The sequence below is a fragment of the Mustela nigripes genome, chromosome 4 (assembly GCF_022355385.1).
Source record: "Mustela nigripes isolate SB6536 chromosome 4, MUSNIG.SB6536, whole genome shotgun sequence".
NCBI classification, from domain to species: domain Eukaryota; kingdom Metazoa; phylum Chordata; class Mammalia; order Carnivora; family Mustelidae; genus Mustela; species Mustela nigripes.
In genome coordinates, this window is record NC_081560.1 from 28,830,290 (window position 1) to 28,854,800 (window position 24,511).

General features: G+C 39.4%; 1 protein-coding gene across 1 annotated transcript in view; it reads left to right on the forward strand.

Annotated features, from left to right (window-relative positions):
• The first annotated feature begins 1,034 nt into the window (after positions 1-1,034).
• The window catches only part of FAM3C (FAM3 metabolism regulating signaling molecule C), a 184,115-nt gene continuing 160,638 nt past the window's right edge, over positions 1,035-24,511 (forward strand). Inside the window, exon 1 of the mRNA XM_059396507.1 lies at positions 1,035-1,127. The gene's annotated coding sequence lies outside the window, so the exon portion shown is untranslated. The remainder of the gene's footprint in view (positions 1,128-24,511) is intronic.

The window sequence follows — 24,511 nt, forward strand, 5'->3', positions numbered from 1 at the left end:
GTGCTATAGCCCCTTCCATCTACTTCATCATTTGTGACCCACACAGTTGCTCCATCCACGATAGCAATAATATTTGTATCCAGTTATCATCTTCCCACATTTATTTTTTTTAAGATTTTATTTATTTGACAGAGAGAGGCACAGTGAGAGAGGGAACACAAGCAGGGGGCGTGGGAGAGGCAGAAGCAGGGAGCCTGACGTGGGGCTCCATCCCAGGACTGTGGGATCATGATGTGAGCTGAAGGCAGATGCTTAATGACTGAGCCACCCAGGAGCCCCAACCACGTTTATTTTAAAGAGTAGCTCAAACCAAAATTATTTTTTTAATTATTTATTTTCTCACCATCAAACCAAATTCACAAAACCAAATTCACACGATGATTTCCCTGTCCTAGCTTCTGTAGATGGTATACAACGATAGACAATACAGAACTGCCCCTTTACTCTCCCCCCACCCCCCCCAAAAATCCCCATTTACATCTGTTGCATGATCTCTTATAAGTCTGGCCATTCTGCTAATCAGCTCTTAAGCTGTATTTAAAAATAGCAGAAATGCTAATGTTTCAAATCACGTGGTCTGACGCAACACTCAGGATTGTCTGACAATTACTGAGACGCTCTTGGGCTCCCTGGGCAATAAATTATCTCAGGCTTTGCGCTGTTCCTGCAAGGAATGATTCCAAACTCAAGCTTTCTCTGTGATCCGTAGGGGTTATTCCTCCCGGCAGGGGGAGCTACACCGCCCTGCAAGGTCTTCCAGCACCTTGCCACTGGCTTTCCCAGAGAACAGGTAAACAACCAGCACCTAAACCCTCTTGCTTGAGGACTGAGAGCAAGATGGCTCTCATACCCACCCTTTCACTAGAGCTGACCAGAGAGGGCAGTGTTTCTTCCCCGTAACACACACTCATGGTGGTCCCGCAGAGCTTTGACCTAACCAGGCTCTCTCTGGGGACAATAAAACATAGATTGTTGCATGTCCTTTCTTTTGGAGGAGCATGTTTTGTAAGTTGTGGAAATCTGTTCCTTCACAGACGGTGCGTGATATTGGGGAATTCATCTCAAGCCTTGGTTGCAATACAAGCGGGAATCAAGAAAAGACCCACCTTGCTCAAACGTGTCATAAGGTAAGATGGCAGATCCTTGGCAGACACAAGGATTTGTTCTTCTTAACCATTTATTCTCTTTGAGTTGCGTGCAGAGAATGAATGCTAATGGAGCTGACTTTTATGCCTGAATTAGAGCAGAGCAAACTCATAGCCGAACTATGTAAATAAGGTTTGAACTAAAGAGATATGCTCACATCTGCCATCTCTTGGCAATATTAAGTATCTGCTCTGATGAATTCAATTTAGCCAATTTATATCCCTGCTTGGCCATGCAGCATACTGGCCTACGCACTTCACAGGATTAGAAAATGAGTCACATTCTCTATCTCTAAACAGACCTCTGTGTGAGCACAGATATTACATTCTTGCAGCAGCTGGGGTGTTTTATGGCTTGAACTTTTTTCACATTAAAAAGCTACTGCCTGGCCTTTTCCAGATAAACAGCTCTGTACCTGGGGTAAAAATGCAAACCTAGCCACTGAATGGTTACCTAACACTCCTCAGAGAGGAACCAAATGGGCCCTGCTAGGACACTCTGAGAAGTCTGGGTCTTGGGAGCTGCACCAACAAGGCCTGCTGTATTGCGTTCAGAGTACTAAACATAGGAGGAACTTGACCTTGAATATGAGCCAAGTCTGCAGACAGCACCCAAAGCCCAGATTCCTGTAAGTCACTCGGTCTTCAAAACCAGAGTTGAGCATGGAACCAGAAAAAGCTTTGCTTTTTGAAAAGCAAATGGGTCAGCAGGACTGATGCTCAGTGGGGGCGGTAGGCTAGAGAACGGACGGGCTGAGAGACAGGGTCCAGGGCATCTACTGCAAACAGAGTGGCTTTTATTTCCCACAGCACTTGGGGGTACATGAGTCAGACTAGTTTAAAAGTTCAGGGCCAGGGCAGACAGCAGTAAATGAAAAAAATTATTACTGTTGCATTTATATTGTACCTGAATTATTAAATTTTCCTGAGGCTAATTCCAGTACTGTTGAAAACACAAAAAGGTTCCTTTTTTGGTTTCATCACCTTGAAGAGTGCAGAAGCCACAGCATAAAGCATTAAAAAAAAATGTTTCGGGCAACATAAATGAAAGCTGTAAAGCAAATATCTTTGCTGAATGGCAAGATGAGACAGTTGTTTCTGAAGTGGAACGTAGAAGCTAAGGTATAGCACTTCAAATTTCAAAATGATAAAGCAATTTTCTGATAAAAGTTTTGCAAGCGTTTTCCAGGAAAGTGACCTTTGTGTCTCTGGTCAAAGCCCAATTACTCATTTTCTGGCTCATTCTGTGAAATGTTTTGACCCTATGTCAGCCTATTAGCTTCCATTTAGGGCAAAAATTTTCAACTTCTGTTTTTTAAAATATATTTTACATATTTTATCTGACATTTATTTTTCTCTAGGTGTCAATTATCTGATCTTCTATTAACATTAAAAGTAAAGTTAATAAGTTAAAAAACTGCAATAGCTAAAATTAATGCAACTATCAGATAAAGGAAAAAAAATCCCCAATTATGAAAGAAAACAGATTATAGTGACACTCATATTAAGAAGTTGCTATGTGCAGATGTATCCTGACAGATGCGTATTTGCCATTACACTGTGCCAGGCGCCATTCAAAACCCAGGAGGTCAGCAGGGAACAAAATATGGAGGCACAGACTAGAAGAGGTGGGAATTATCAATAGGCATTTAATAATAGTAAACAGTATATTGGAATATATATAATAATGTAAAGTACATATGGTATCTAATAACATAAATCATGCAATAATGGTAAATGCACTGAAGGAAAATAAAGCTAAGGAGGATGGCAAGTGGTGGAAATGACATTTTTAAAAATATTTATTTATGTATTTTATTTATTTTTTAAATTTTTTAAAAAAAATTTTTATTTGTCAGAAAGAGAGAGAGTGCACAAGCTGGATGAAGGGGTAGAGGGAGAAGGAGAAGCAGGAACCCTGCTGAGCAGGGAGCCCAATATGGGACTCGATCCCAGGACCCTGGGATCATGACCTGAGCCAAAGGCAGACATAACTGACTGAGGCACCCAGGCGCCCCTGGAAATGGCATTTTAAGATTTTTTTTTTTTTTTTTTTACAGAGAAAGAGATCACAAGCAGGTGGAGAGGCAGGCAGAGGGAGAGGGAGAAGCAGGCTCCCTGCTGAGCAGAGAGCCCGACATGGGGCTCCATCCCAGGACCCTAGGATCATGACCTGAGCCGAAGGCAGAGGCTTAACCCACTGAGCCACCCAGGCGCCCCTGGAAATGGCATTTTAGATACAGGTTCTCTGGAACGCAAATCTGGAACCAGTATCCTATAAATGCTAAGTGCTAGAGATCTAGAGGCAAATAGATTTAGATTTTTAATCTCAATTTGACAACTCATTAGCGCTCTGTTCCTAGGCAGATCATTTTGTCTTCCTAAACTTTAGTGCCCTCATCTGTGAAGTGGGAATAAGGGAGCCTTCAAAAGACTGGTCTGAGTGCTTAGACCAGCGCTTGGCATGCAACAGGGCTCTGTGATTTTTCATGCTTATTATCGGACATTTGAAACTGTGTGTGGGTGTTTGAGAGTATTGGTGTTGAGTATCTGTGCTAAAACAAGGAAGCTTCTTCAGCTATCATGATGCCATGATTACCTTTGTGGCTCTAACAAACAGACTAGAAGGAAAGTGCCTGGATCTCATCTTATTATCTCTGCATTTCTGTATTGGTCAGTGGACCCACACTGTTTCTTGTTAAATGATTTTCCTGGGGGTGCTCCTAAGTCATTTTTACTGCCTTTCTCTCCTCTAACAAAATGAAGTGTATAATTGCTGAACTGCCAGAGGTTATGGTTGCCATTTTATTTTCCTATATCATTTTCAGTAGGTGAACATTTTTCTGCCAGTTTTCTAATCTATCTTCCAATCTCATGCTACATCCATCCTACACCCAGTGGAGGTAATTATAATAAGATATGAAAAGAAACAAACCGGTTTGCACATACAAAGACAGCTCCACATATAGACAAAAAATTCCAGATTGGGGATGCTTTGCAGCATTGCCACAGGTAATAGATGTGACCTTTCTGAGTTGAGGAAGGTTGAATTTTTTTCCTGCTCTTACGGACAGGAACATCTGATAACGATGGCAGATTATGATGGACCTCCCCTGCGATACTCTCACTGATTTCCCAGCACTTCAGCACATTACCCAGGAGTTTTTTATTACTTTTATTTCCTTATTACTAAACTTGATTGCATACTCCGCAAATTCCTTCCCTTACAACCTGGTTATTCAGGTTACATGGGGGCATCATCCAGAAAACTACTTTACTAGAGCAGTCTATGAGACAGACGAAGAGACTTGGGCCAAATAATTGGTGGCAGAAACGGAACAAAAAAATCAAGTTCTCTGATTCCTAGATCCCCATGTCCATTCATTTATACTCATCTTCCCTGCTCTGAGTGACTACGACAAACTTTCCATGAGATCCACAAGCAGGAATATATTAACAGGGAGGGAGTTGATTTTGCACTGAGTACGAATTTTTCTACAAACCAGCCACAAATGCTGTCAACATAGGCCATATATAGCCATAATATTATTTAAATTTATTCTACTTCCATAAAAATGTGGAGTAATACAAAACACTAGTCTTAATGTTTTGATCAGTTTAACAGATAATGAGATCATGTGTACTGCAAAATGGCACCGAAGACTACAACAAATCCTATGAAAACCAAAGCTCTAGCAAGGAAATTGTAATCTGTCATTGCACTCTTCGGTAATTGTATCATCCTCAGATCAATCAGTTTTGGACTGAGGTTTCATGTAGAATCCATCTGGTGCTTGAATTCACGATGGCTTTTTCTTTTATGTTTAATCATATGTGTGCATAAATTATTATACATCTATTTCTGTCCAGAGAACCCATTATGAATTCCTGATAATCATTTCAAAAGGGTAAACATATACAGGAGACACCAGTCATCACAAGTAAAAAAGCAAACTAAGAATTGAAACTCTGTGTGCCTCCGTACACACATACTCTTTATTACTGACAAAATTCCTTACATTAAATATTGCTTGAATACTGTAAGTTAGAATGTCATTTTTCTTTCTTTTGAAACAAGTGGGCTTTATTCGAAAGCATCTTTACATGTGTATTTCCCTGGGTCCTGTACTTTGGGCAGTCCTACATCACACAAACACAAACAAAAAAGTAGGTGTACTAGAGAACAGCCGGGTGCTGCTGTCACTGGGGATTGTTTAGTGCTTCTGCAGCACAACATGGGACTCTGAACACCTGCTCTCATGATAAACACCATTCAGGGCTCAGAGACACATTTATCTCTATCTCTTGCTTTGTCCTCTAGAAACAAAAGGGAACTCCCCGTGAGAACTAATGCAGGTTTGGGGGCTGTGCCACTGTGGGTATTGGCAATGAACATCACTTCTGAGAGGGCAGTGTGAACAAGTAGTGTTTCAGTAAAAGAAAAGACAGATCAAACTACTACTTAGATTCTTCCTCTCAAACATCATAAATACGATAGGGTCTTACATAACAAAGAGCAGAGCATTCACTTCTAGGAGTATATAGTAGAGCAAAAATTTAGAGTCTGATTTTAAAAAAATAGGTGCAAGAATTTTTTGATCAGAATATTTATTATGTATATGTATTTTTAAACGATTTTATTTATTTATTTCACAGAAAGAGAGATCACAGTAGGCAGAGAGTGAGGGGAAAGCAGGCTCCATGCTGAGCAGAGATGCAGGGCTCAATCCCAGGATCCTGGGATCATGACCTGAGCCCAAAGCAGAGGCTTTAACCCACTGAACGGCCCAGGTGCCCCTATTACGTATATTTTAAAAGAACAACCAAGATTTCCAACAATAAAGATATGGTTAAACATAAGTATATGCCAATACGTTGGAATATTGTGAGCAAATTTTTTTTTAAAGATTTTATTTATTTATCGGGGGGGGGGGAGAGCGAGCACAGGCAGACAGAATGGCAGACAGAGGCAGAGGGAGAAGCAGGCTCCCTGCTGAGCAAGGAGCCTGATGTGGGACTCGATCCCAGGACGCTGGGATCATGACCTGAGCCGAAGGCAGCTGCTTAACCAACTGAGCCACCCAGGCGTCCCGTGACCAAATTTTAAAAAATTATGTTTTTAAGGAATATTAATTGACTTAGGATACCGTTCGGGGGGAAAAGCAGAATACACAAACTGTGCTTCATATGATTCCATATTTTAAAAGTATTTATATACTAGCAAAAGAAAATTCAGAGAGCTTTATTTGATAGGAATATTTTATTGAGCAGGAAAAAAAAACTCTTTGCAAACAGAAAGACTTCAAACCCCAAAATGGCATTAAGTTCAGAGGCAGGATATTTTAGGCTAATAGAGTGAAAAAGGAGGAAGTTGTTTAACACTCATAATTATTGGTTATTACAATAGAGGTTACCAGATGTCAGGGGATTAGTGAAAAGTGATTCTCTTAACCCATTTTAGGAAAATGACTTTAGTTTCATTTATGATTATCAGAAGCATGTGTATGAAATAATTAAGTTTTACTTATACACTAAACTATATTTTGCGTATGTGTCTTAAATGGTTTTGTTTCCTTGTGGCATCTGTAATCCTGGTCTCCACTTTATTTTACTTTAGCAATATGAAAGGAAATACATCAAAAATGCTCATAGTAGGTACATGAGTTTGAATAAGTTAGGGTTAATCAAGAGTACTCAGTTAACAGCTACTAAAAACAGAAGAATATTTATTATTAATTTAACAAAAAGTCTAGAGGTAAGCTGTAATGTATTTGTTCAACAGCTCAACTGCAATGATCAAAGTTCTTTCTAGTCTTCGATTATGTTGCTCTTGGCATGTTAATTTTGGCCTTCTAGTTGTTGCCTCATTGTTGCGAAATGGCTGCTGTAGCTTCAAGCCTTACATACTCACAAAACTATATTCAAAAAAGGAAGTAAAATGGCATTAACAAAAGAGGCTTACCTCTAAAATGCCATCTTTTAGGAAGCAAAATCTTGCCACAGCCCTCAGAATGCTTCCCTTGCAACTCCTATGTCAGAAATGAGTCACATGCTTAAACACAGAAATAATAATGGTATTGCTCATGCTTACTTCAGACAAATATAGTCATCCCTTGAGGCTGGACAGAGTGTTATTTCTAGTCTGGTTTATTTTTGATGAGAAAAAAAATAGAAATGGCCATTGGATAGGTTATCAATATCTTCCAAGAAGAGTTATCACTAAATAGCAGAATTGTAGCTGATTTTTACTCTGTCTCTCTCTTTCTCTCTCTGTATTTCCAAATTTAATGCAATAAGCATGCATTACTTTATAATAAAAATATTTTTCTCCTTAACAGAATTCTCCTAAACATTGTAAAGTCCCTAAAGAATTCCTTTCGCTTGATGACAAATGCAGTGAATTACCTGGTCCAAGAACCCTCAATGGTCACAAAAACATAATCCAGTACATTTGCAAAAACCTATTATGGCTGCACCGCCTTTTATGACCTCAAGTCAAATTGACCTGCTCAATATGATTTAGGTTATAGCTAAGGGAAATATTTGTCTTGCTAAATTTAAGGAAAAATAAAAAGGTCAGGGTAAATCTGAATCTGAGTCTGGTCAGGCAAGACCACCATTTTCACAACAGAGGCCCCCAGTTCATGTGTATTACTTCTCGTCCAGCTGCTCATTTCCTCCCTCTTTCGTGGCTGGTATCTCTGGGTTCCAGATTTCGCAGGCAGTGTAGCCAATTTTTAAGTCCAATAAATATTTTAAAATATAGCCCTAAGGAAAAACGGAAACAGAAAATCCCAGGACAGAATTTCAAGCAGTTTTAAAGCAGGACTCCAATTCTAGCTCCATGATCTTTGCTGCCTTTAGAATAATGGATTTGTTATTACCAAGAGCGAGGGGAAGTTACAGAGGCAATTAAGAGCTCATTTTGAAAAGATCCATTTAAGTTTCTCATTACAGTGTCAAATAAAACCAGAAATATGGTGGCATTCATATTTTTAAATTTAGATACCGCAGCATATATAGAAATTAGCATACAGGTTCTGCCAGGGTTAACATTTACTCCTGAAACTCATCTGCCTATTACTTCTGAATGTGAATTTTTGGTCATAAATGTGGATTGAAAACCAAAGTAAGTTAAGGCAGTTTAGATTTTAGAAAGACACTGTATTACAGTAGACCGTTCTTTCAGAAATACTGTTTCCACGAGAAAGTAAATTATGTATATATATAATTAATCTTTAATAATTAATTTTTTAAGTCTAGAGTAATACTGAATTGTTTATAGCAGTTACCTCTGGGAAGGGGTGGTGAGTAAAAAGCAGCTAACAGGAGCTTTTGCAGGAAGTATGTATTCATGTATTTCTTATGTAACTTGTAAATGAACAACATTTTTACAAGGGAGCAGCTGTTGCACGTTGTTTCATTTCATTTTCTACACTTCAATAGCATGTATCTCCCGTCCGGCTTTTCAAACTGTGGTAGGTAGGGGTGTGCCAGAGGTCTCTCTAAAACACAAAATAAACATGGTAGATTTACTCCATAGTCAAGTGGTGAAAGCCTTATTTTTATGTTAAAGCAAAACTTAAAACAGAAAGTAAATAGGATGCCAAATTTGCTCAAATTATTCATGTAAAATACCAGGCCTCAATCAAAGTCCTATTTGTCTTGCACTGATCGAGGGCTCTGGTTTGTGGGAAAATGAGAAGTACTAAGTGAAGCTTGGAGGGGCTTGATGACTTGCCCAAGTCATAAGCTACTCGTATCGCTTGTTTGTTTGTGTATGTGTACACACACACACAGGTTTTTTTTTTTTATGGATTTATATGATTGTATTGATTTATATGATTGACATATACATTATATTAGTTTCAGGTATACAACAGAATGACTCAAAACTTCATATATTGTGAAATGATCACCACAATAAGTCTAGTTGCCAAAAGAAACTCTTCAAAGAAAAAAAAAATGCCTTAACTTGTTTATCTTTACCTATTGCTTTAAAAGGTTTTTTTCTTACTGATTTTCTTTCTCGTAATCATGCATAAGTCTTTTTGCATACATATAACTGAATATAAGTTTTTGGTTATATTTTTAGACCAGATGTGAAAATGGTTAATTGTGAAAAGTATGGGAAAGTTATACCAGCAAGGGCTATTATATTTGGGATGGCAGTAGAATGTGCAGAGACAAGAAGACATCATAGGGAACTGATTATTTAAACAATAAATATTAGAAAACAGTAATTTTAAGGAGGTGACTGTACTTCAGAGGTTATTTAGTGATTATTTATTTGGATGAGAATTTGTAGTTTGGGGACCTTTCAATTCATGATGTTTATTCCAGTCTTAATTCCTACTCGTATTCCTTGTTAAAGAAAAATTATTCTGACACTTGTTAAAAATGGTAAGGAAGGCTTTGTGCAAGACTGTTACAATAGGGAGAGAAGTTGAGTTCAACTCTAAATACAACAAAGGCAGCTAGCAAGAGACAGAAATTACTCAGACGTCAAGGGTGGGGAATTCTTATTAGACTGGCTTACCAGGGTTGTTGCTACAAGGACACCAAGGATACCTAAGGAAAAGGGATGTGGGATTCAATCAAGTATCAAGGGGAGAGATTCTCACTAAACTGATTCAGCAAGATTCTTACTAAAGGCAGGCCAAGGAGGAGGCCTAGTCAAGAAGCAGGCTCATGGGGGCCTGACTACAGTTTGGTCAAGAAGGGAGTCTTTGTCACTTTGGGATCTGTTTTCTATTTTGTTTTACTTTTTCTTCCAACCAATAGCATCTGCCCCCCAGAAATTTGTTCTGGCTAAGTGCCCAAGCCAGCCTTTGGTGGGGAGTGAAAATGGTAAGGTATGGAAGAATTTAAAAGAGTTTTGTGGATTTTGGAAGATTTTCGAACAGTTAAAACACACACACACACAAATCTTCTCTGACTTCTAAAATACATGGGGGAAAACAAAAGCACACTTCTGATGAAGTGGTTAAAAATACATTTCTGAAATGATTGTCCTTACTCATCTGTCAGGAAATTATAGAATTTTGACCTTAATCCAGCCATTTCCTACCCAAACAGAAAGTATGCCATGATACTTCTGCTAACATTGGTGGAGTCTTGCTTTAATCCCTCCTCTTTCAATTTTAAAAACAAATAAATGATGGAGGGCCCTTGCGATGAATACTGGGTATTGTATGTAATTGATGAGCCACTAAATTCTATACTTGATACTAATATTCCACTGTATGCTAATAATTGGAATTTAAATAAAAATTTGGAGAAAGGAAAAAAAAATTCTCAGAGGCCAAAGATAACACATTATTTTGAAGGCGTGCTTCATCTTTCAAAGATATTATTATTTTCCTCATCACAGTGCGAGGTTTCATGTGGTAGGCCACGTAAATTTTTAGAGTGAAACATAACGGCTCAAGAGCAAAACCGTCATGGTCCACAGAAAGCCTGGAGACTTAACATCATGGCATCCACCGCTTCACTTAAATGGGCTTATATATCTGGGGAAGTTTATGAAAGAGTTGCCATGATTTCAGTATCTTGGGGAACTGCTCTTCATAGGAACCAAGTGAGAAAAAGTAAGTTCATGGAAAGTTTATTATCTTTAAAAAGTTGTAGTGTTAAAACTCTGATTGCCAATTTGCACCATATTTATGTTTAGTTTTTGAAGAGTTCAACTCTCTCTTTATGCACCTTGGCTTCTGGCCGTAAGGCGGGTACCCATTTTTTTTCCCCTTGGAAGAGATGTTGGGATTTGAGGTTGGGCCAAGAAAAGCCAAAGAGGCTAGGAAGCACTTACAGATGGAGATAATTAGCATATTAAAAATAGGCCAGCCAGTTTTTTTGTTTTGTTTTTTTTTTTTAATCAGGAAGTAGAGGAGTAAATGCTCTCTCTGGCAAGACTATAGAAGCTGTGTGGACACAGGAAATGTGATTCAAACTCTGGTATGAGAATGGTATTTTACTTGAACCAGGTTTCAAAAGCCTGGAGCAGGAGTTCCTTTTACTGGAAACCATGGAGTTGGCTGGCTTTGTAGAGGCCTCTCTTGAAAGTCTGCTCCAAGGCCACTGTTTTGAATCTTGTGTGAATGTCTTAGAATGGGAGACGCTTGGTTTCAGAGGACACAGGGTAAACATCGTGAACTCTATTGCTTTCTAATGCGTGGTAGCGGAAGTGGCATTTCTGATACCGCCTCCCATTGAGAGGGGATTACAGAAGAAGGCAGTAGGTGGGAACCATGGCCCTAGAACAAAACTGTTTGGGCTTCCAGGGACTAGTTGGCCAATCCAAAAGCAAAGGCCTGAGGCTGATCTGGATTCAGGCTCTATCAATGGGATACATTTAATTGCCAGATAATTCACTGTGGTTTCCTGAAGTTCTGATTCACAGCCCTTCAAATCATACGTTCCACCCATTCTCTGAAGTCCACCATTATTCAAAACCAACTTACGGGGTGTCCGTCCCGGAGCAGGGCTTCTCAGTGGGTGGTATGGGCACTGATGACTGAATACAGAGTTATCCCTGTGCGCCAGGAAATTTTTCACAACTACAAAGAATTAGAAGTTCCTCAATTCTCATGGCCATTTCAAAGTGTAGTCAGCCATCCCCTGCTGACTCTACCCATCGTGGATTTTACAAATACAACGTGTTAACAATTACTATTTTGTAAAGTTGCCCTTTCCTTCTACAGGTAATAAAATACTGCAAAAAATGTAGAAAGAGATTTTAGAATTTCCATGAGAAACTACAAAAAAAAAAAAAAAAAAGTGGGGAGGGGGAGATATTTTTAGTCTGGTAATTTCACTGATGACCTATTTAGAGGAAAGAGACCAGAGGACACTTATCTATTTCAGCACCCTTAACACTGTGATTAAATAAGCAGCCATTCCTTCTGTTGTCAAGATTTGGTCTTGGGTTTCCTTCATTGGTAAGCAAAATCAGAGTAGGGGGAAGAGGTAGCCAGGCACTGCTTATTTTTAATATGCTTTTTGGACTTTACAAATTATGTATATGTTTCTAAATGTCGATAACATTAAAAGGTTTAATTTTAAAAATGGGAATAACAACAGCCAAAAAATATGGATACAAATTGCCCTACATGAACAGCTCTGGCCAGTTAAGCAATACACGTTCTTACTTAATCGGGTGATCCTATGACTAAAGGATAGGAGTAGTATCTTCAAAGGTAAACTAGTCTATAGGTTAGTTGTCTTACAGTATCAAGGTTTGGAAGAAACAATTTATAAAGGACAGAAAGACGGGTTGGTTCTGAAAACTCTGAGCCTTGGAACTTGGTTTTGCGTGTATTTACAGGGCTGTTAACTCTTCACTTTTCATTTGAATATTGACATTTGACCTGGTGTAGCATGTGTAGAAATACGTATTGTAAACTTAAAATTATGTGAACTTGGTCTTGGTTAAAATTCTTAATAAAAAGCATAGATTTTAGGGATGTCTGGGTGGCTTGGGGTCCACTAAGCATCTTCTTTCCACTCAGGTCATGATCCCAGGGTCCTGGAATCGAGCCCCATGTCTCAGCGGAGAGCCTACTGCTCCCTCTCCCTGAGCCTGCTGCTCTGCCTACTTGTGCTCTCTCTCTCTCTGTCAAATAAATAAATAAAATCTTAAAAAAAAAAAAAAGCATTGATTTTAAAATTCCAATGATAGCTAATAAGAAAACTCGAATAGGGAATAGGAGAATTCCAGGTACTGAGCTGTTCATGACACTGGAGTCAGGATGGAGGCAAAAATAATATTTTGTTACCAGTTACCATAGTTATAAACAACATAGAAAGCACTAGTAGGAGGACTTAAGGCCCAGCTTCATTAAAATTTACTTAACTTATGTATCCTGTCATACTAAAAGAGGTTTCTAAATAGCTTGTTTACTAAGAAGGTTTCAAGAGAAAGTCTCCATGGTGACACCCTGAAGACTTTAGTGTGTCTTTGTAGGGCAAAGTTTGAGCCTCAGCTTACCTGAGTCTGGGGGGAATGTCTTGTGACCCTCCTGTGAGGGGGGTAGTCTGTGAGGAGCTGCTCTGAGGCCACCTCCTGCTCACCTGCCTCATTCCCCTGAGAGACTCTCATGGCACAGGGAATATTTTCTCTAGACTCTCCTTTTAGGGGCATGAACAACAACAACAAAAAAAAACATTTTGCCACAAATGGGCTTTTAAAAACACCATAGAAATTCTTTCTTCCTCGTGTCTGCTTGACTAAACAGATTTTGAACCGAGTATATTTTAGACAGTAGGAGGAAGCAATTGAAGGGACAGGAACATTGCATATTAATGAGTTTTCTTGCTGCAAAGTGTGGCGGATGAGAAATAGTAACAAAAAACTGCAAGTCGATAAACCCAAAACTATTTGAATAAAATATTAAGTATGGGAGCTTTTTTAACTTTTATCATCATTAATCTATATTTGTTAAATTTATGATTTTTTCCCTCCAAAGTAGAATTTATTTTTTTAAAAATTTTTTAGAGGTTTTGTTTGTGAGAGAGAGAAAGAGAAAACATGAGTAGGGGGCAAGGACAGAAGGAGAAGGAGAAGCAGACTCCCTGAACTGGGGCTCGATTCCAAGATTCTGAGATCATGACCTGAGCCAAAGGCAGATAACCAACTGAGCCACCCAGGCACCCCTCCAAAGTAGGATTAATTTTATACTATGGGCTAAGAAAGAAAAGACACAGAGCCTTGGACTGATGAAAAAAAAATTTTAAAGCCCAACAAAACCAAAAACCAAAAAGCATTGTAATGATTTCTCCACCTGCCTACAATTTTTCTGACAGCTGCCCATCAAAGTGATAAAATATTTGCATCCACTCATCAAGCAGACGACCTAACCCCCTTGTCTTGAGATATATCTTATTTAAAAAGTAAAGTTATTACTATTTCAAAGGGTTTACAAATCCTAATTTGTGCTTTCTAAGAAATTCCACTTTAACACTAGGAAGTAAAATAACTGACAATAGGGTTATAGAACCAGTTAATATTCAGAAAGGCTGATGATCATATAGCTCACATCTCTGGGAAGGTGTCTGTTCTTGTATCTTCTTGAGGTACATGGTCTACTTTCTTTCCATCCACCACACCCACAGTGAAGGTTCTCCCAGAACACCTTAATTCTTCTTCCAAATGCTGTTTTTTCTTCCTCCACCAGTTACTGGGGAGCAAAAAATATCAGTAATATGCAAATTGGGATCCTGATTCTACCTAGAGTGAAGAGAAATGTGGTCTTCTCAGGAGTCAAAAAAAATTCTAGTGCTACATGGCTTTGAGAAGGGGAGAGACTAAGGAGTCCACTGTCAACGAAGACTTAGAAATCAAAGTCGAAAGCAGCTGTCAGGTCAAGCAGTATTTTTTTAAGTCTCTCCATGTGCTCAGAAGTGAACCAATGAGAAAGGAGGACAAAATGGGAGACATCAACCAAGAGAAGTAGAAGTCTGAAGGGTCCAGTATTCTATAACTCAACCATGTCCTTTCCTATCTTATAGCTTTAGCTGTAAGGTAGGTTGGAAGGGAACTCAATCCTACGTGCAACAGGAACACAGTTTTCTGGATTATTATTTACAAGCCATTTAAACTTCCTGTACCAATCATTAAGAAGAATTCCCTGTCCTAGAAAGAAAAATATGTGTAAATCAAAATGCCATTGACCAAAGAGGAAAGAAAAAAAAGAGGAAGGGAAAGAAAGGAAGAAAGGAAAAAGATAGAAAGAAGAGAAGAGAAGAGAGAAAGAAGAAGTAACTAATAGCCTGGGAATCCAAGAGATGGATGAATTTGGGATTCAAATGAGTCAGATTTACAAACATAGTAATAGTTAATACTTGGTGAATGCTTCATTATCTCTAGCATTTTGCTAAACACGCCATGCTAATCATCTTGTCTAACGGAGGGGGGCGTCACTGTCCTCCTCTTTCAGAGGCCGTCATCTCAGGCCTGCACAGATGTAAACTGCGGTGGAGACCGAAGTGGAAGCTCAGTTCCCCGCTTCCAAGGCCAGTGGCCTAGTGTTTATAACTCTGCAAGGGTGTATAAGCTGAAGCCTTAAATCTGTCAAACTGATGGCCTGATTAAAATCATGGGAAGGACCCACAGTGATTACTGTTAGACATGACTAAGGATATTTCATTGTCAACAAGTAGCCGATTCACTCAAATGAATTGGGAGGCGTTGATCTGTCTCTGGCCATCAGTGTGCAGCGACCCTAGCTCTTGAGTGCCCACAGTGGGGGCTGGACGGCAATGTCCTTGGGCTGTTCCCTCTTAAGAAAGGGGACAAAAATGCCGAAGTGATGACAGCTGTCACTGCAGGGAGTGGACAAATCACCCTGAGAAGCTAACTAACGGCTCTCAGGGTAGTACCCAAGTTAATAAAAGAAAACCCGAGAGAATAAAAGAAGGAAAGAAATGATAGCAAAGCCGTGACAAGAAAGTGTTAATGCCTTTACAAGGAAGAAACTCATTAAAGGGAAGTGAAAATTGAAGAAGCTCTTCCTTATAGGAAGAGGAAATCGGAAGAAAGGAAGAGGAAAATGGGATAGGAAGAGAAAATGCAGAAGTCAGGGATTTCTTACGTGTTTTCCCTCGTGTCTACAGGTCAATGTTCCCTGCCACAAACACACTCCCCTCGCTTTCCAAGGGTGCAGTGGATGTTGCTGGAGAGAAGGGGAGAGAGGAGGGATCTCGGACTAGGTCTATAGTAATAGCACTACTAGGTGTGGTTGCTGCTTAAAGCTGACTCTATTGGGGAACTTGTTTGTGGCTTATTTCGAAAACCCACCCAATTGCTTGGAAGCAGTCACCTGAAATTCTCTGGACCTGGGTTTTTCTGTGCTGCCAGGTTTCTTACGCTTTTCTTAGCCCCTAGCAATCTGCCAATACCGCCCCCCCCCACACACACACACCTTCTCTTTGCCACCCTTCCGGAAAGAATGTGGGGTGCCTCCAGGCTCCAGCTTTCTTACCCATGGCCCACACAGCACAGCCATAAGAAATATGCACCTGTTGTTAACCCCAGTGAACTCCAGGAGTGCTGGTGGCCCTGATACACCATTTCTTCCTCTTGTCTGTTGCAGCAACTCAGCCAACCTATCATGCGGGAGACCTCTCAGAGAGTTAGATGCCAGTCCCCTGTGTCCTTCAGCCTTGGGGAACACATGTCAGACTCTTCCTGGCTGTTGTAGGAAGTGTCGAATCACTGTATTGCACACCTGAAACTAATACAACACTCTGTGTTCACGATACTGGAATTAAAATACGAACTTCATTAAGAAGGAAGTTGTATTTCAAACTCTTTCTCCCTGTTTCTATATTCCTGATAAGAGTGAGGAGTGTAAAATTTATCTACTAGTTCTCAGTCTCTTCCTTTTCAGTCCTGGTTCAGTACTTTAACTTGAAATAGGTATCTGTTGTTTTGCAATCAAGATTTCTATCCCACCATTCTGTGACAAGGTACTGCATATATTGTATAATTAGTATTTTCCAGTTTTACATATAATCCAAGTCTTCTAAACCTCACCAGATTGGGAGTGTAAAATCAAGTTGCAGTCTATTTTTACCCCCAAAATATGATGGTAAGAGTTCCAACTGGTTTGATGACTAGTAATTAGCACATCTCCAAGTGTCCCCAAGTTATTCTGGGGAGTTCCCCCAAAAGGATGCCACACACATGCCCACAAACCAGTCTGTAACTACATGGTGTCTGCTTTTTCCTTCCTTTGCTACTCTGGCTTATAATTTTCCACCTTCTCTGCCTGCAGATTTGAGGAGCATCAGATTATTGCTAGTTTCTAAAGGGAAGTTGGGGGGAAATGGTCACCTCTCCAATTGTGTGCTACTTTTGGTCCTCAGGACTCGAAATGGCTCTTCTTCCCAGAAGTTAACTTTTGATCATCTCCTACTTCCCATAAATCCTCCATTTTTCTGACCTTGGGCATATAACTCAGTTTTAGGGTATAAAATAACTCTAATTCTTAGCTCTGCACCAGCCACAGATACTACCCCCTGCAAAAAAATAAAATAAAATAAAATAAAAAAATAATTCCTTCCTTCTCTTCTCTCATGCCTCAGTCCAAAACAGAAGCCTCCGTGCATATTGGTCCTGGGGAAGGAAGGGGAGGGATCTCTCACTAGTAACTTACGGGCCAGTGCTCTGATATGATTTTTTCCTGTACTTTCTTAGTTCAAAGACCGTTCAGAAAAAATGCAAAGTAGATGACCACATATGCAACCTGCTGCTAATGGAGGGGAACATATAAACATGTACAAATATAAAGGCAAAGAATATCTCCAGAGGAACGCAAGAAACTAGTAACAGTGGTTGCCTCTAGGGTGGGAACTCAGTGAGGAGAAATCAGAAAGCTTACTTTTTCCTCGATTTCAGTTTGTACCTTCTGAATATTTGACATATCTGTGTTCTTCCCTAATCAAAATGAAGTTTTAAAGAATACTCAGTAAAAATATTTTCTTTCAATTTCAAGTATTTTTTTAAAATTATGGCCAGAATATTTCTAATAGCACTATTGAAAAAATGATTTGTAATGAAAGCAAAAGATAAAAACCTTTCCCTTTTCTGAGTGTGATTACATTTTTTAAAGCAAAAACACTTTTTTCTAAAAATCATTGCTCCAAAGTTTTCCCTCTTTTCCAGTATTCTAAGAAAATATACATTTTTTTCAATAAGTCTCATCCAGAAATTTAGTCAGTGACAAATTGCAAACAGCGGCTGACTCATTTACTTGTTCTCAGTATTCTCTGTAATATAAATTCAATATCCCCTGCTGAATCCTGCCAATGTCCTTTTAAATGAACAAATGTCAAAATTTTCAAAATCAGAAGCAGAGACTTCAATGTTATTATTTCCTACTTTTTTTTTTTTTTTTTTTTAAGAGAGAAGGGCAGAGGGAGAGGGTCAGAGAATCTTAAGAAGGCTCTGTGCCCAGCAAGGAGCCCAACAGGGGGCTTAATCTCACGACCTTGAGATCCTGACCTGAGCGGAAATCAAGAGTTGGAAATCAAGAGTCAACTGACTGAGCCACCCAGGCGCCCCACCTCCTATATTTTTAATTGAGCAGTTCTGAATCTATGTATAGCATAGCTGGAGTTGCTAATATTCCCAGTGAATAAATGCATCACTTGTTACTTTGCTCACAGGCTCTGGCTACACCAGAGCCCAGGAAGTGTTTTATAAGTAAAAACAGAGACCATGATTCATGGTCTTTAGAACACTCAAGTATTTCCACTGACGGGAAATGGAACTGGAGTTTCCCAGATCCGTATCAGCTGGAAAAGGGTGACAGGAGGGGGACATAAGGACAGGAATTCGGGGAATAATATATACAGTCAAAGTGTGTGGGTAATAACAAAACACGGTAAAAAGGAGCTACCTTAATTCCACTCTTCACGGGCAAAAATCACAGAAACCTCAGCCCTCTGAGCTGCTCCTCCAGTCGTAGCCTGGGGGTTCACAGGTTTTCTGGTAACTTCTTTCCCACTGACTCTCCTCAACTCGGAAGCACGTTCGAGTCGCTTCCACCTTACACGCCCTACCCTCTCACAAACACACGCATACACGACACCCGCAGAGAGACACACAGGTGTGCATTTACACACGGCCACATACATACACAGAGAGATAAGCACACGCACGCACCTTGTGTCACACACATACACGCCCTGGCGCAGCCCCCAGAGTTACGGTCTCACATGCGCAGACTCCGTCTCCAGGTGCTCTAGTCTCCCTGGCTTCTCTTGTGCTTCACAGCCAAGCTTTTTGGAAAAAGGAGTCCACCCTTGCTGCTCCAATTTCTCACCTCTCCTTCATTCCTCCTCCCTCTGCAATCTGCTCCCCGCCTCACCCCATCATTAAATTACACTCTCTCGGGTCACCGCCAATTTCCTGATGGCCGACCTCCGTAGACACCTTTCAGTCCTTCGCTTCCCTGACCTCTCTACCACATCTGACACTGTTTCATTATCCCTTGTTGAAACACGTTTGTCTGTTGAATTTCACGGAATTACTCTGTCTTGGTTTTTCTCTTATCTTTATGGCTACTCCTTATTTTTTTCAAAACAACTTTATTATTGTTTTTATTATTTATCGAATGCATATATCAGGAACTAGGTATCTTCTCTCACAGAGCCTACTGACCAGTAGGGAAGAAAGACAATAGAACCAGCATTAGGGCCATACTGTGAAGGGTAATAAATACAGTTCCTACCCTTATCCACAGGGATACGTTCCAAGACCCCCCCGCAGATGCCTGAAGCCACAGATAGTGCTGAACCCTATATATCCTGTTTTTTCCTATACACGCACACCTAGGATAAAGTCTAATTTATAAATTAAATTATTAGTTAATAATACTAAGGTAAGACATGGTAAGAGATGAACAATAGTAAGTAATGGTAAAATAGAACAAAAATAATAACATACTATAATAAAAGTTATATGAATGTGGTCTCTCAAACTATCTCAATATATTACTAGACTCATGCTGCTTCTTGTGATGATGTGAGATGATAAAATGCTTTTATGATGAAATGAGGGGAGGTGAACCATGTAGGCTCTGTGATGTAGTGTTAGGCTGATATTGGTCTTCTGGTGATAAGTCAGGAGGAAGATCATTTGCTTCTAGACTGCAGTTTACTGTGGGTAACTGAGACCATGGAAAGCAAAACCAGGGGTTGGGGGAGCATGTTATTATATCATGAATGGAAAAGTACAGGGTGTTAGAGTGGGATGGGGAGACATAGCAAGGGCTTCTAGGCCTTCTGTGCTGTTGACAAAATGGCTTCCCAGAGAAGCCGTGTATAAGGGAAATTTTCAAGAATGAGTAGGAATTACCCACAGTGGAACAGTGCTCCAGACACAGGAAACAGAGTATGCAGGAACTGGAGGTAAGAGAGCATCCCTCATTTGAGAAATTGAAACAATTTTCCTGCAGCTAGGACACAGATATTAATAACTATCATTGAGGGCTACTTGGTGTAATATTTAAGATTAAGGGATTTTATTTATTTTTCTAAGATTTTATTTATTTATTTGTCAGAGAGAAAGAGAGCACAAGTAGGGGGAGTGGAGGGCAGAGGGGCAGCGGAAGAAGCAGAATCCCTGCCGAGCAGGGAGCCAGACGCAGGACTTGATCTCAGGATCATGGTATGAGCTGAAAGCAGACACTTAACCAACTGGGCCACCCAGGCATCCCAAGATTAAGTGCTTTTAGATATAATATCTCATTCGATACAGGTTTGATTCACAGCTATTTTTATTTTTATACAAAATAAGAAAAATCATAACTAATATATAGTTGTTTACTATTATCAGTTACTTTTATAAGTGCTTGATAATATCTTAATTTAGTGAATCAATATAGCAGCCCTGAATTTTACAGTACAAGGTATTCTATAAGGAATATATGAGTATATGGATACCTATATATAGGTATCCAATAATACTACCTATATGTAGTATAGTGTATATGGATACCTATATATAGGTATATATAGGTTTATATATAGGTATCCATATACACTATACTACATATAGGTAGTATTATTGTCTTCCACATTTTACCATGTCATGCAGCTTGCAATGGGCAGAGCCAAAAGCAAACGCAGACAAGCAGGAGTTAGGGGATCTTATCGTAGGGAAGGAGGATGAGACTAGAGGAGGGTGTATTAACAATGGAGCTTCCTGGTCAGGAGGCAGGCAACAGTGGGAGCTGAATGAGGAAGAGGAAAAACAAAGAAAAATGGGCAGAAAGCCCTGGAGAGGATGGATGCACTGAGGGACAGTCGTGTCATCTTGGGGAAAGATCTTCAAAGGACATTGGCTTCACTAAATCCATATTTTCCTCTCTAAACTAAGTTCTTATACTTGTTACTTGGTATTTGATTGGTGGCTAAAACTGATGGAAGAAATCTCAACCCCCCAATTCTGTGAACAACTCTATATAAGGGAAATGATAAATACACAGAAAGTTGTCCTCATTTCTAAGAAATAGTATCCTTGACAAACCCACTAATGTGACTGAATTTCTTTTTTGGGAAAGCAGATGATCTTTCCCTCTACAACCTAACTTGGAAAATAAGAAGGGAACAATCTAATGAGTACCTAATACATGCCAGCACAGAAACACAACGTTTCCATGTATTATCTCATCTAATCTTATATATAGGCTGTATCTGATTGCCTTCATTCCACAGATGAGGATACCAAGGTATGACACAACTTGTCTTGGTATTCTCGGTTAAGTTCAGGAGGCAAAATCAAATCCCAAATGGCTGAGTCCAAAGTCCATGCTTGTTCTTCTCCACTTCCACCCTTTAGGATGGATAAATGAATCTCGAGTATCTCATGTTTTAGGGAGGTGGGTTCAGTGACTTCCCTTCATGTTATAGAGTAACTTCCCATGTCTTAACTCTGCAGGAGCATGGCCTACAAGTCCTCGCTACTTTATAACCAGTCCAAGGAGACTTCCCCATTCATCTCTCACCACTTCCATTTTTTTCTCTTTGTCCCTTCCACTCTTACCTCATCCCTACAACCAAATTCCCAAAGAACATGTAGTGTTATGGAAAACTTTCATGATATTATCTTAATTATTTTTAATGTCAAATAATAGGCATATTATCCCAATTTGGGAGACCATATACATGCACATAAAAAAGACTGAAGGGATGCACATAAAATATTATCAATAGGCTATTTCAGGAAGATTCTATTATAGGTGGCTTTTATTTTCTTGCTTATGCTTTCTATGTTTCCCCAAAGATCATCAATAGAAAGTGTATTTCAACAATAAAAATTGACCAAACTGTTTACAATAGCTGTTATGCCAATGTACTTTTTTTTTTTTTTAATAGTGCAACTCTCAAATCCTCTGCAGTTTGCTATAAAATAGGAGATAAAGGAGATAGTTGCATTAGCCAGATTGCTGAGTTTCGGTGAGTCATAGGTACGATGTCCATTACAATGTCCATTACTATTGAGGGTGAAAGATGAAAGCGGGATCTGTTTTCACTAAAGCAGCGGTGGCTCCTCGGGCCAGCAACGTGTGCGGTAGTAGGCTGGTCAGAAGCCAGTCATCTTGCCAGACTTCCTGGTTCCACAGGGGTGAAATTACAGCACATATCTCAATGCTCTGTCTCCCAGCAGGGGCACTGGTAAGTCTCTCTCAGCTGGAAGTAGCTCTTTGCACATGTCTCAGAATCATAATGAAAATAATCTCTTTCCTGAAAAATAGATGTCTCTAATGTAGAAGTCATAAGTACAAAAGGAAGGAAAAAATAGTGTCATTAACCACCTTGACCCCAACCAATTGAATCCCTCTTACCCTCGTAACATCTTTTCTTCCTTCTTTCCATCTAATGCTCTCTGTTTCAAAGATCTGGGGCTCTCAGTGCCCTTAGAAGCAATCTTAGAAACATGTAATTTATATGCATCAGGGGTTTTAATGCCAATGAGCTCTGTAAAATATCCTGTGAGAATCCAAATTTCCCAAATACATTAAAAGAGCAATGACTGTGTTTCTCTTGTTGAACTTAGCTTTAATCATAGGATTTTCTCTTTCTTTCTTTCTTGCTTGCTTGCTTGCTTGCTTGCTTTCAGATTATCCTGGAATATATACCTCAGGGAGCTTCTCCCCTGTGTTCCTCTTACCTACTTTCACTGACTCCCCTGGTCTGGCAAGAGTTCTTCAAAAAAATCTCGGGATCACAAAATTTTAACAGGGACCTTGGATCCTGTATCCACCTGCCTTCATTTTATTATGGATGAGGAAACTGTAGCCCACAAATTTAAGGGACCTGCCCAGGGTTACAGAGATTTATTAGCAAGAGAGGAGGGGGAAGATTTATGTCCCTTGATTCCAATTGGGTGCTCCTTTCATGATACCGCACATTGTCTCTAATGAATCAGTAAATTCTTTGTAAGGCAAAGACTTCAAACAATGCAAGGGCATCAGGACAGTAGAATGCTTCTCTCTCAAGGAAGCCAGAGCCCTTTTACCAGAGTTCTCTTTGAAACTCAAGATAACAGTGACATTAATAGCAGTATTTGTGAAAGAGCTACCGACCGCCAGGTTTTACATACATCTTTAATCTTCAAAACAGACTTCAAAGTTCAAAATTCTCATCGTGCTGATGAGGAAACTAGCTTTTTCAGAGACTCCAAAAATCTGCCTAAGATCACATAGCTAAACCCAGCAGTCAGAATTCAAATCCAAGTCTTAAATGCATTCTACAGTATGCTAGATTGCTTCTCCTTCCAACACCAGGGCTTAATTTCAAGGACAAAGTGATGCATTTATGCTTCTTTTTAGAAGGCAGAAAGATTTGTGTATGTATCACATGTCAATCATACCTCAACAAAGCGGTTTTAAAAAATTAAGTTACTCTTTTGGATAATCTCAGATGTTGGAATCTCAGGGCAAGAACAGAACTGGTAAAGGAAAGCCAGGGCAACAAACTAAGATTTCGCTGTTGAGGCGCAGTGACAAATCTCTGGGAACAGTGCCATTGTACTTGGGACTTTCTGAGATCTACATAAAGGTAGTAGAGGAGGGGGCACTGAGCCTTGAGGAACATTCTTAAATCCTTGTACCCAATTTTACTGTCTTTTCTGATAAGAGAGTTTGCACAAAGACAGGACTTGGTCCCAAGGATATTGAGGCTGTAGAAAAGCACCTATTGGAAATGGAATAACAGCCCAGCCACAAAGTCACTGATTGCTAATTCTCTTCCACACACTAAAGAAGAGAACTCGTTGATTCAACTACTTATAATGTTTCTGATTCTATATATCTTCCAACTTTCTGTCTACCATTCATTTATTTCATTGGTCTTACTTCTGATGAATTTGTTTCTCTTGAGTATTATATTCAGAAGAATGTTTGACTTTTCAAAATAAATTCTTAACTATCCCCAAGGCACCTGGAAAATTGTCTATCTGATGAAAAAAATTATCATTTTTATGCTCCGATAACTCAGAATGGTCCACATAGAAATTTTATCAAACATTTCAAGAGAGAGAAAAAAAAAATCAGTTCTGCACTGAAACTAAGAATAAGAAACTTAGAGTCCACGGGGAACAAGAAACTTAGAATGAAAAGAGCTTTCTCAACCAGAGCACTCCTGTTAAGACATGATAATAAAACGTTCACAGTAATGGGGACAATATTCCTACTTGGCACAATCTGAACAAAAGAAAAACAAAACCTTTATATTTCTAGAGGCATATCTGTTTGTCCAGGCATTTAGGTCTTTCTTTAGGCAAACACATGTCACTTTTTATCACTCACCAAATATTGAATTGGTTGGATTAAATCTTTTCAGTTGATCTTGTTTGA